Genomic DNA, 9,910 nt, shown 5'->3' with positions numbered 1-9,910 from the left:
GGGGGGGGGGTGTGGGGGGTGTGGAATCTCTGCCTAGATATTTTTGTCTATTTTTTAAGATGTTTGGTTAGCAAATAATGATTTATCTTTCCTGTAAAAACAGCTAGTATTTTTTATTTTAGGATTTACCGTGTGTCAGTTACCATTGTAAATGTTTATGTATTATTTAATTTTCACAACAACTCTATGAGGAAAATTTTACATACACAGATACTGAGGCTCTGAGAGGGGAAGTAATTTGTCCAAGGTCACATAGCTGGTAAGTTGTAGGGTCAGAATTTGAAGTCACACTCTGGAGCGTGACTCCAGAGCCTACATGTTTAATCACACTTAGGGTTTCCAGATAAAATACAGGATGTCAAGTTAAATCTGAATTTCAGATAAACAAACCCTAAGTATTGCATGGAACATATTTACACTAAAAATATGTTGGTTGTTTATCTGAAATTCAAATTTAACTGGACATCTTGTATTTTTATTTGCTAAACCTAGCAACCCTAACCACATTCTTCTGCCTTCTTAAAAAGGCATACATATGTCTGTATCTATACAGGTTGCTTAATTTGTGGTTTACATATGCTCGAGTTTTGTTACAGAATAGGAAATGATGTTAACTCATCCACAAACTAGAACAGGCCTCTTGGATTCCTCTTCCTTCCATTTATCGAAGGCTGGGCTGGTCTGGGGCCAGTCTTTCCTGTGATAGGGTGGTTAAGTGCAAGCTTTTCTCTATTGATAAGAGAAGTCTCTGCCTACGGTTGGCACATTCTGGCCTCCTGCCTACATCAAATTTTCTCTTCAGAGGCCAGAAGTGTCCTGCCTGGTGCTCACCCTTACTTGCTTGCTGCAGAAATCTTAGATTCTTTGTTGGAGTTTTAGAGTTGCATGGTTGAGTAGCTGCTTCCTCCCAGATGATGATGTTCACAGAAAGAAATGGAAAAGGATGAGCTGGCTTATCAGAAAACTTAGCAGAAAGGGACACTGCACATCAAATCTGTTGTGTAAAACAATAAATAGGCAATATACACAACACCAAACACTCATGTTTATCTGGGTGTCCACTGATGGATGAATAAAGAAAATCTGGTGTATGTACATAAAATGGAATATTATTCAGCAATAAAAAGAAGGAAATCTTCCCATTTGTGACAATGTGGATGGATCTAAAGGGCATTATGCTATGTGAAGTATGTGAGAGAAAGACAAATACTGTATGATCTCTCTTATACTTGGAATCTAGAAGAAAAAACAAAACTCAAAGATACAGAGAATAGATTGACAATTGCCAGAGGTGAGAGAAATGGGTGAAGAGGGTCAAAAGGTTAAAGAAAAATTAGATGTTGTCTGACTAGCATACAGCTCATCCCTCATGTGATTCACTACACAAGTTGGACAACATCTGCGCAGGTTTATGCCTTACTCAAATAGACAGGTTTACTGACCACACGCTCATATGTCAGAACAATATGAAGTAGCCGCAAAATATTCTAAATGTTTACTCTCATTTTCTGTATTTATCTAAAGGTCAGCTGGTGCTATGGTCTGAATGTTTGTATTCCCCCAAAATTCTTATGTTGAAATCCTAATTCCCAAGTAACATGTCCAAGGTCACACAGTTGGTAAGTGGTAGGGTCAGAATTTGAAGTCGCACAGTGTGACTCCAGAGCCTACATGTTTAATCACACTTAGGGCTGCCAGATAAAATACAGGATGCCAAATTAAATTTGAATTTCAGATAAACAAACCCCAAGAATTGCATGGAACTTTACACTAAAAATATATTTGAGGTGGGCACTTGGGAGGTACTTAGACTTCGAGGGTAGAGCCTTTGTGAATGGAATTAGTGCCCTTATGAAGGGACTTCCCTTGTGGTCTATCGATTGAGAGTCTGCCTGCCACTGTAAGAGACACGGGTTCCGACCCTGGTATGGGAAGACTGTACATGCCATGGAGCAACTGAGCTCGCACACACCACGACTACTAAAGCCTGCATGCCCTAGAGCCCGCGCGCTGTGACAAGAGAAGCCACTGCAATGAGAAGCCTGTGCACTGCAACTAGAGAGTAGCCCACTCACCACAACCATAGAAAGCCTGCACAGCAATGAAGACCCTGTGCAGCCAAAAAAACAGACATGCCAGAGAGACCCCCTGCCCCTCCCACCAGTTGAGGATACAGCAAGAAGGTGCCAATAAGAACCAGAAAGAAGGCCTTATCCAGAACATGAGCATGCTGGCATTGTGATCTCAGTTTCAGTATCTAAAACTGTGAGAAATACATCTCTGTTGTTTATAAGCTATCCAGTCTGTGATATTTTGTTATAGCAGCCTCAGTGAACTACAACTGGTATTAAGCAATTCTGTGGACCAGCACCAGTCTGTGGGCCACACTTTGGACAGCACTAATACAGAAAAGATCAACTTAGCACATAACTAAAATATACAGATATGCTAATGATTTCGATGTTTGGCTTGTATTCTCTCTCCCTCCCTCACCCACTGCCCCCCTCACTCTCTCTCCATACCACACACACACACACACATACACATATTCCTGAAATATTTACTGAGAAACTACTATATGCCGGGTACTTTTCTAGGTTCTGGAAATATGGCAATGAACAAAACAGATCAAGTGCCTGTCCTCAGGAAACTTCCATTCTAATTCAACCAATGTTCTGACACCCATAGATCTGAGTTCCAGCTCAATTTCCCACCAGTTAATAGCTCCGTGTGCGTGTGCATGCTAAGTTGCTTCAGTCATGTCTGATTCTTTGAGACCCCATGGACTGTAGCCCGCCAGGCTTCTCTGTCCATGGGATTCCCCAGACAAGAACACTGGAGTGGGTTGCCATGCCCTTTTCCAGGGGATCTTCCCAACCCAGGTATCGAACCTGCATCTCTTATATCTCCTGCACTGGCAGGCAGGTTCTTTACCACTAGCACCACCTGCTAAGCCCTAATAGCTCTGTACTTCTCTACAATTCTTGTAATCACCCTGAACTACTTTCCCTAATTCAAAATGAGACTGATACCTACCTTAATGACATTGTTGGTAGGATTAAATTAGGTACCGTGGAATCATTTGGAAAACTGTAAAATGATATACCAATGTCAGTCAGGGTTTTACCCTGTTTCCTCCTTGAAGGCAAGTACCATATTTTTTCTTTCTTTGTATATCTGGTAACAAGTGTAAGTGCTTAGCAAGGAGCAAGCACTTGATTAAGGCTTATTGAATAAACAGATATAAGGTCCTACACATGTGAATTATGTTTTCTGTGTGTAAAACATAGCACCTGCTGTTCAAATCCTTAAAACCACTGCACCAACAGGAAAAGTATATTTCGTACTGTGGAACAGAGAAAATGTAATTCTATTCTCAGGTTTCAGGTTTCTAAGAGTTAAAGGTCTAAAAATACATTTTATAAACAATTATTAGATGGAAACCTCTTTTTATTGATTTGTATCACCATCTGAATGGCTCTTATAGGCCTTTTCCATAAATTGACCCTCTGAGTAGCTAAACTGATCCTGCGAATTCCAAGCATGCCCATGTTCTCTAGGATTATGGGTTAGAAGTGACTTGTAAAACTACCCTGTAAAAGGCGGGAAGCATTTGGAAGAAACTCTCAGCAAATAGTAACATGAAAAGAAACACAGTCTGTTTCTTTTCAAAAGTTGGAATTTCATATTAGAAAATCTCCTGGTTTTGTTTTTGTTTTTAATTTTAAGATCAGTTTACTAAGTTCAATGACGAAAGCTATCAGAAGAAGATTTTCCTAAAAATTATTTTTTCTTGGAAAAAAAGAAAGGAAAATCACCACCTTCTCAGCGTAGCCACCGAAGCTGTGGCAGTCAGAACGCTCGAGGACAGGGGTAGTCCATCAGTTGGTCAAGGCAGTGTCAGGGTCAGCAGGAATGTAGCCTAGATCCTCCTCATCCTCCTCCGGGTCCTGGAACAAAGAATCATCCACCTCCATATCATTTCCGACATCCTCCAAGAACAGGGAATCAAGATGTGTCAGGATTATTAACTATTTTGAATGGCTGTTTCCCATTTCATCACTTTTTTCCTGCTTGTTCTTCTTTCCTTCATTTCTTTTTAATTTCCAAGAGTTCTTGGCCTTCCAACTTAAGAAATTCTCAATTGTCACATCAGTGCTTTTGGCCCCTTCTGCTTCTTTTTCTCTTTGTTTCTTCCAAGGTATAAAGACATTCTCTTTTAGGGCTACTGATACCACTCTTAGAGTTAAGGAGCATGAATGTTCTTCTAGAACTCAATTCACAGGCTAATTGAGGAGTACCTCATATATATCAGGTACAAGACTGACACTGAAAGCGGCAATGATACAGAAAGCAGTGATCTGTAAGAAGGAAAATTTTGTAACAGCAATACAATGAATGCATAAAATAAATGACAAGGCAACTTATGAGTACCACAGGTGAGGTTAAAAACAGAAATTGTAGGGAATTCCTAGCTGTCCAGTGGTTAGGACTTGGTGTTTTCACTGCCGGGGCCCAGGTTTGATCCCTAGTCAGGGAAATAAGCCATGCAGTACAGCAAACAAACAAACATCAACACCAACAAAAACCAGAAACTGTATTTAGGAGGAGAGGAACAATCAGAAACGTTTCCAGGTACAAACTGCTACATAAGACAGGCCTTCAAGAATTTCAACAGATTTGGGGTCTGGAAGAAGAAATGGGAGGCACATGTCCAGGCAGAGACAATTTATGCAAATGAGTTAGCTGCTTTGTAAAAAGTTGGTAGGAAATATAGCAAGCAGTTCAGTTTTGCTTGAGAACCAGCACTCCATTATGTAAAGGGGCAGTGCAGGGTAAGGCTGGAAAAGGGACATTCAACTGGACAAATGTCAGATTAAGCAGTTTTACCTAATTTGACAGGAAACTACTGATAATTTTTAAAATAGGGTGGAGCTGTGATCTGGCCACTGCTTTAGGGAGATGGTTCTGGCAAGAATACCAAATGGATTGAAGGGAAAGCAACTAAGTGGAAGACCAAATAGGAAACTACAGCAAAAGTCTAGATGAGAGGTAACCAGTAGCTGACCGAGGGCAGTGGCAATGGGGACACAGAGGCAGGGGCGGATGGAAAAGACACTGGGTAGGAAAGGTCTATAACTCTGTCTAATTCGGTACCCCCCAGCCCCATGTGGCTATCTAAATTGAATTTATGTACACTAAAGTTATAAACTTTGTTACTGGCGTGCTGTAGTCAATGGGGTCACAAAGAGTCAGACATGACTGAGCGACTGAACAAGTTATAAAATCCAGTTCCTCAGTCAATGCTCGATAGCCACATGACTACTGTATTAGATACGTGGATAAAGAACATTCTCATCACAGCAGAATGTTTTATTGGATGGTGTTGATCACTGCACTTTGGGGGTCAGTTGGGTGCAGGGATGGGGAAGATGGATTAAAGGTGGCTGAAGTTTGGTGGATGAATGACTGAGAAAGATAATGCCAGGAGCAGGAAAGCGGAAGTAAGGAGGAAAGATGTTTAGTTTCCGTCAAACATCAGGCAGGACAAAGTACCTACACAAATGCTCGGGTGAGTAAAGCAGGGCAAAAGGGACTCTCCCAAGGCTCATAAAGCCACACAATCCCCTGCTCTCAACCTCCCCCAGGTCAGTGGATCACAAGGACTGTGACAAGACAGGAGCCCAAGAGTCTGGTATTCCCTCAACTCCGAGGTACCTGCCTGGACCTCATTTCTCACAGACACCTCACTCACCCTTTCCCATGCTCAATTCTTGGAAAGTCCCCTCGCTTCCACTTACTTGATAGCTTTCTCTTGAACTAATCTTTCCTACAGGGACCACCAAACCATTGACCCCACTGCTTTTTTACTTGCTCTCTGGGAACCCACTCCAGTATTCATTTTTGCCTGGGAAATCCCATGGACAGAGGAGCCTGGTGGGCTACAGACCATGGTGTCAGAAAGAGTCAGACATAACTTAGCGACCAACAGCAAAACAGCTGTTCCCTCCCAGCTTAGATTCTAAGGCCTATCACTGTAACTACTCCCTGCCTTATACTCCTCCCCTTTTCAGGACTTCCATCAGCAAAACCCAGCCCTGGCCAAATCTACCTCTCCTTCAACCCCGCAAGCTATGGAATGTGGCTGGAGAAAAACCATACGACCTTGCTGAGTGGTCTCATTCAAATATAGGACCACCAACTCAAGAAGACCTTCAGCCTTGTCCATACTACACTTCCACTCTTGGAGGGAATTCTTTCTCACTTCTTCCATCTTTCTCACAGCTTCCATCTCATATACCCAACAGCCCTTCCCTACTCACAGCTTTCTATTGTTAAGAATAAAAGAAAGCTCAACAGCCCTCATCTACCTTATCAAACCCACGGAGGCAACTTGCACAAAGAATATTTGGTACAAACTGGGAAAAGAAGCACACAAACTTTGTATGTGTGCATGTGATGATACGGAGGATTTTCTAAAAGGCACTGCCTCTGCAGATGGAGGAATTAGAAAAGGTGCCCCTTCCTCCAGGTTGATTTGGCCTCAAAACTTGGTTGGAAAAACAGAGGCTGGATTTCAGCTCCCACATGCTTCCTGGACAGACATGGCCTGAATAAGCCATCACCAAATTTACTACCTGACCTCACTGTGTTTGTGCCCATAAACGTTGCCTTCTCTCCTAAAATACTGTCCTTGCTCCTATCCACAGTCAACTCCTCCACTTCTACGCTAGGTCCCATTGCTTCTCACCTACTGAAGGACAAGCTTTCTCTAGCTGACCCCTCTTATCTTCTGCACCATCACCTTTACCTCTCTAAAGGATCATTCCAGCATACCAACATAAGGAAACAACTCCTATCTTTAAAATACCTCCCCTAAATAACAAGTGAACTAAAGAGCCTTTTGATGAAGGTGAAAGAAGAGAGTGAAAAAACTAGCTTAAAACTCAACATTCAAAAAAAAAAAAACAAAGATCATGGCATCCAGTCCCATTACTTCATGGCAAATAAATGGGGAAACAATGGAAACAGAGACAGACTTTATTTTCTTGGGCTCCAAAATCACTGCAGAAGGTGACTGCAACCATGAAATTAAAAGACGCTTGCTCCTTCGAAGAATGGCTATGACAAACCTAGACAGCATATTAAAAAGCAGAGACATTACTTTGCTGACAAAGGTCCATCTAGTCAAAGATATGGTTTTTCTAGTAGTCTTTTGGGGGCTTCCCTACAGCTCAGATGGTGAAGAATCTGCCTGCAATGGAGGAGACCAGGGTCTGATCCCTGGGTCAGAAAGATCCCCTGGAGAAGGAAATGGCAACCCACTCCAGTACTCTTGCCTGGAGAATCTCATGGACAGAGGAGCCTGGCAGGCTACAGTCCATGGGGTCGCAAAGAGTCACACACTACCGACTGACTAACACTACTACTATTACTATGTACGGATATGAGAATTGGACCATAAAGAAGACTGAGTGCCAAAGAATTGATGCTTTTGAACTGTGGTGTTGGATAAGCCTTGAGAGGCCCTTGGACTGCAAGGAGATCAAACCAGTCAATCCTAAAGGAAATAAACCCTGAATATTCATTGGAAGGACCGATGCTGAAGCTGAAGTTCCAGTACTTTGGCCATCTGATGTGAAGAACTGACTCATTGGAAAAGATCCTGACGCTCGGAAGGATAGAAGGCAGGAGAAGGGGAGGACAAAGGACGAGATGATTGGATGGCATCACTGACTCAATGAATATGAGTTTGAGCAAGCTTCAGGAGATGGTGAAAGACAGGGTGAAAGCTTCAGGTGAAAGACAGGGAAGCCTGGCACGCTGCAGTCCATTGGATCATAAAGAGTTGGATACGACTGAGCGACTGAACAACGATCCCAAGTACTCCTCTCTCTCAGTGGATCCTGAGGGCAAAGGTCCTCAAGAGCTGCTTAGACTTGCTATGAACACTTTTCTTCCTCACCTCCCATCTCTTGTTAACACACCCTAATCAGACTTCACTGAAACTGCTTTTCTCAAGGACATCAGCATCCTTCATCAGGTCAAATGCAGTGTTCAAACCCTCAGTCCTCACCTTATTTATTTCAACAGTATTTGATAAGGCTGATCACTCCCACTTTCCTGAAACAACTCTCTTATCTTCCAACACTCCACCCTCTCCTGGTGTGGCTCCTATCTGGTAGTTCCTTCTCCTCTTCTACAGAATTTCCGAAGGTTGGAAGTCATTTTGGTCCTCTCCACTAGCTACTCTCCCTCCTAAGTGATTTTATGTAAGACCTAAGGCTTAAAAAGCATCTATGTGCTGATGATTCCCAAATTCATATCTTCAGACTCATATATCCATACAATTGTTTACTCAACATCGCCACTTGGATGTAGAACAAGCACTTTATGTAACGTACGAAACAGAATTCCTACTTCCCCCATTCCAAATTTTCTTCTCTTTAAATCTTATCCAGCTCACTAAATAATACCACCACTAACTCACCCTTTAGGTCCTGAACTTAGAAATCAGCGATGAGCTTTTGTTCGTTCACATTCTCTGCCAAATCCATTCCAATTCAAAGTGTATCTGAATACATACTGATACACCCCTTCTACGCCTTCTCTGCTGCCATCCTAGTCCAAGCGACCACAAAGAGCTTCCTCACTGGTCCCTCCTTGAAGACATCTGTGCTTCCCTGTATTTTACAAATAATAGCAAAAGTAACTCTTTAAAATGTGAACGAGATGCGGTCATTTCTCTGCTCACCCTCCCATGGCTTTCTGTTGCTCTTAATAACAGCCCATAAGGCTCCATAGGATCTGACCTCCCCCGTCACCTCTCTCAACCTACTACTGCTCTGTGGCTAGCTGATTACACTCAGCCATACTAGCCTTTTTTGTTGGTCCTGCAACATGCCGGGCTATCCCTACCTTTGCGTGTACAGCCGAGGTTCTTTCAGCTTGGTAGACTCCCATCCGTTTCCCCTCCCCTCCCGAGGTATTTGCTAGGCTTATTCCTTCATGTCATAGCGTATGTGCTTATAGGGCTCCTCTGAGGGGCAATACCTGGCCATCTATGAAGTAATCCTATTCCTGGTTTTATTTTTCTTCACTCCACTTACCACTTTCTGAAATTTTTATTTCTTTGTTGTCTCTTCTCTCCCACTAGAATGCAAGCTCCATAAAGGCCTTTACTTCCATTATTCTCTGTGCCTAGGACAGTGCCTGGTACCTACTAGATGCTCAATTAGTACTTGTCAAATGGTCGTATTCCCTCCAAACTTCTTCTCCTCCCGAATCTTCGAACCATTTCTCATTTCATTTCCGGCCTCCCCCCTCCACTACCCAGCCCAAGCTAAAAGCCGAAGCTACCCACTCCTCCCCCGCGGCATTCTTAGCTCTTCCACCTCCTTCCTGCGCGGCCCCTTTAAGCGGACTCCGGAAAGCCGTGGGGAAGGCGGGGCCGAAACCTTGCAGACGCCGACTCGAAGGGGCGGGGCGGAACTTGGGGGCGGGGCCTGCGTGCTGCGTGCGTGCGCGTTCTGGAGGCTCCGCCGCCGCTGCTCTCGAGGCCGCTACCGCCGCCGTCGCCGCGTAGAGCCGGAGCAGGAGCCACGGCCGAGAGGAGGGAGGAGGAGGAGGAGGAGGTGGAGGAGGTGCCGGACCGGGGGGGTGAGTGAGGGGCGGGGAGCCGGAGCCGGCCCCAGAGGGAGCGAGGGGCGCGGGTCGGACGAGTCCGGGCCGAGGCGGCTCCTGTCGGCGGTCAGTCCCCTGGCTCCCCTTCTCCTCCGTGTTCCCTCGGTGTCCGGGGCGGCGGCCCGGGGGCCTGGCCGGCGGGAGGGGCCAGGACTTGGGGAGGCCCGGCTGCCGCCACCGGGGCCGGAGCCAACCACGCCCGCGGACCGAGCCGGTCGACTGTGGC

General features: G+C 44.5%; 1 protein-coding gene and 1 long non-coding RNA gene across 3 annotated transcripts in view; one reads left to right on the top strand and one right to left on the bottom strand.

Annotated features, from left to right (window-relative positions):
• LOC104981628 overlaps positions 1-9,411 on the bottom strand; it is a 14,177-nt gene extending 4,766 nt beyond the window's left edge. The window contains exons 1-2 of the long non-coding RNA XR_824389.1: positions 9,111-9,411; positions 3,822-3,950 (exon numbers count right to left, since the gene is read on the bottom strand). This is a non-coding gene — a long non-coding RNA (uncharacterized LOC104981628). The remainder of the gene's footprint in view (positions 1-3,821; positions 3,951-9,110) is intronic.
• Positions 9,412-9,514: 103 nt separating this feature from the next.
• RAP1A (RAP1A, member of RAS oncogene family) overlaps positions 9,515-9,910 on the top strand; it is an 86,017-nt gene continuing 85,621 nt past the window's right edge. Inside the window, exon 1 of one of the 2 annotated variants that reach the window (XM_010830821.1) lies at positions 9,515-9,660. The gene's annotated coding sequence lies outside the window, so the exon portion shown is untranslated. Of the gene's footprint in view, positions 9,661-9,694; positions 9,751-9,910 lie in introns of those variants that run through there. The other variant, XM_010830822.1, reaches the window with a different exon arrangement.

Source organism: Bison bison, unplaced genomic scaffold, assembly GCF_000754665.1.
Source record: "Bison bison bison isolate TAMUID 2011002044 unplaced genomic scaffold, Bison_UMD1.0 scf7180017864519, whole genome shotgun sequence".
Classification (NCBI taxonomy): Eukaryota; Metazoa; Chordata; class Mammalia; order Artiodactyla; family Bovidae; genus Bison; species Bison bison.
The sequence above is the reverse complement of the archived record's forward strand: the minus strand, read 5'-3'. Positions and strand labels throughout refer to the sequence as shown.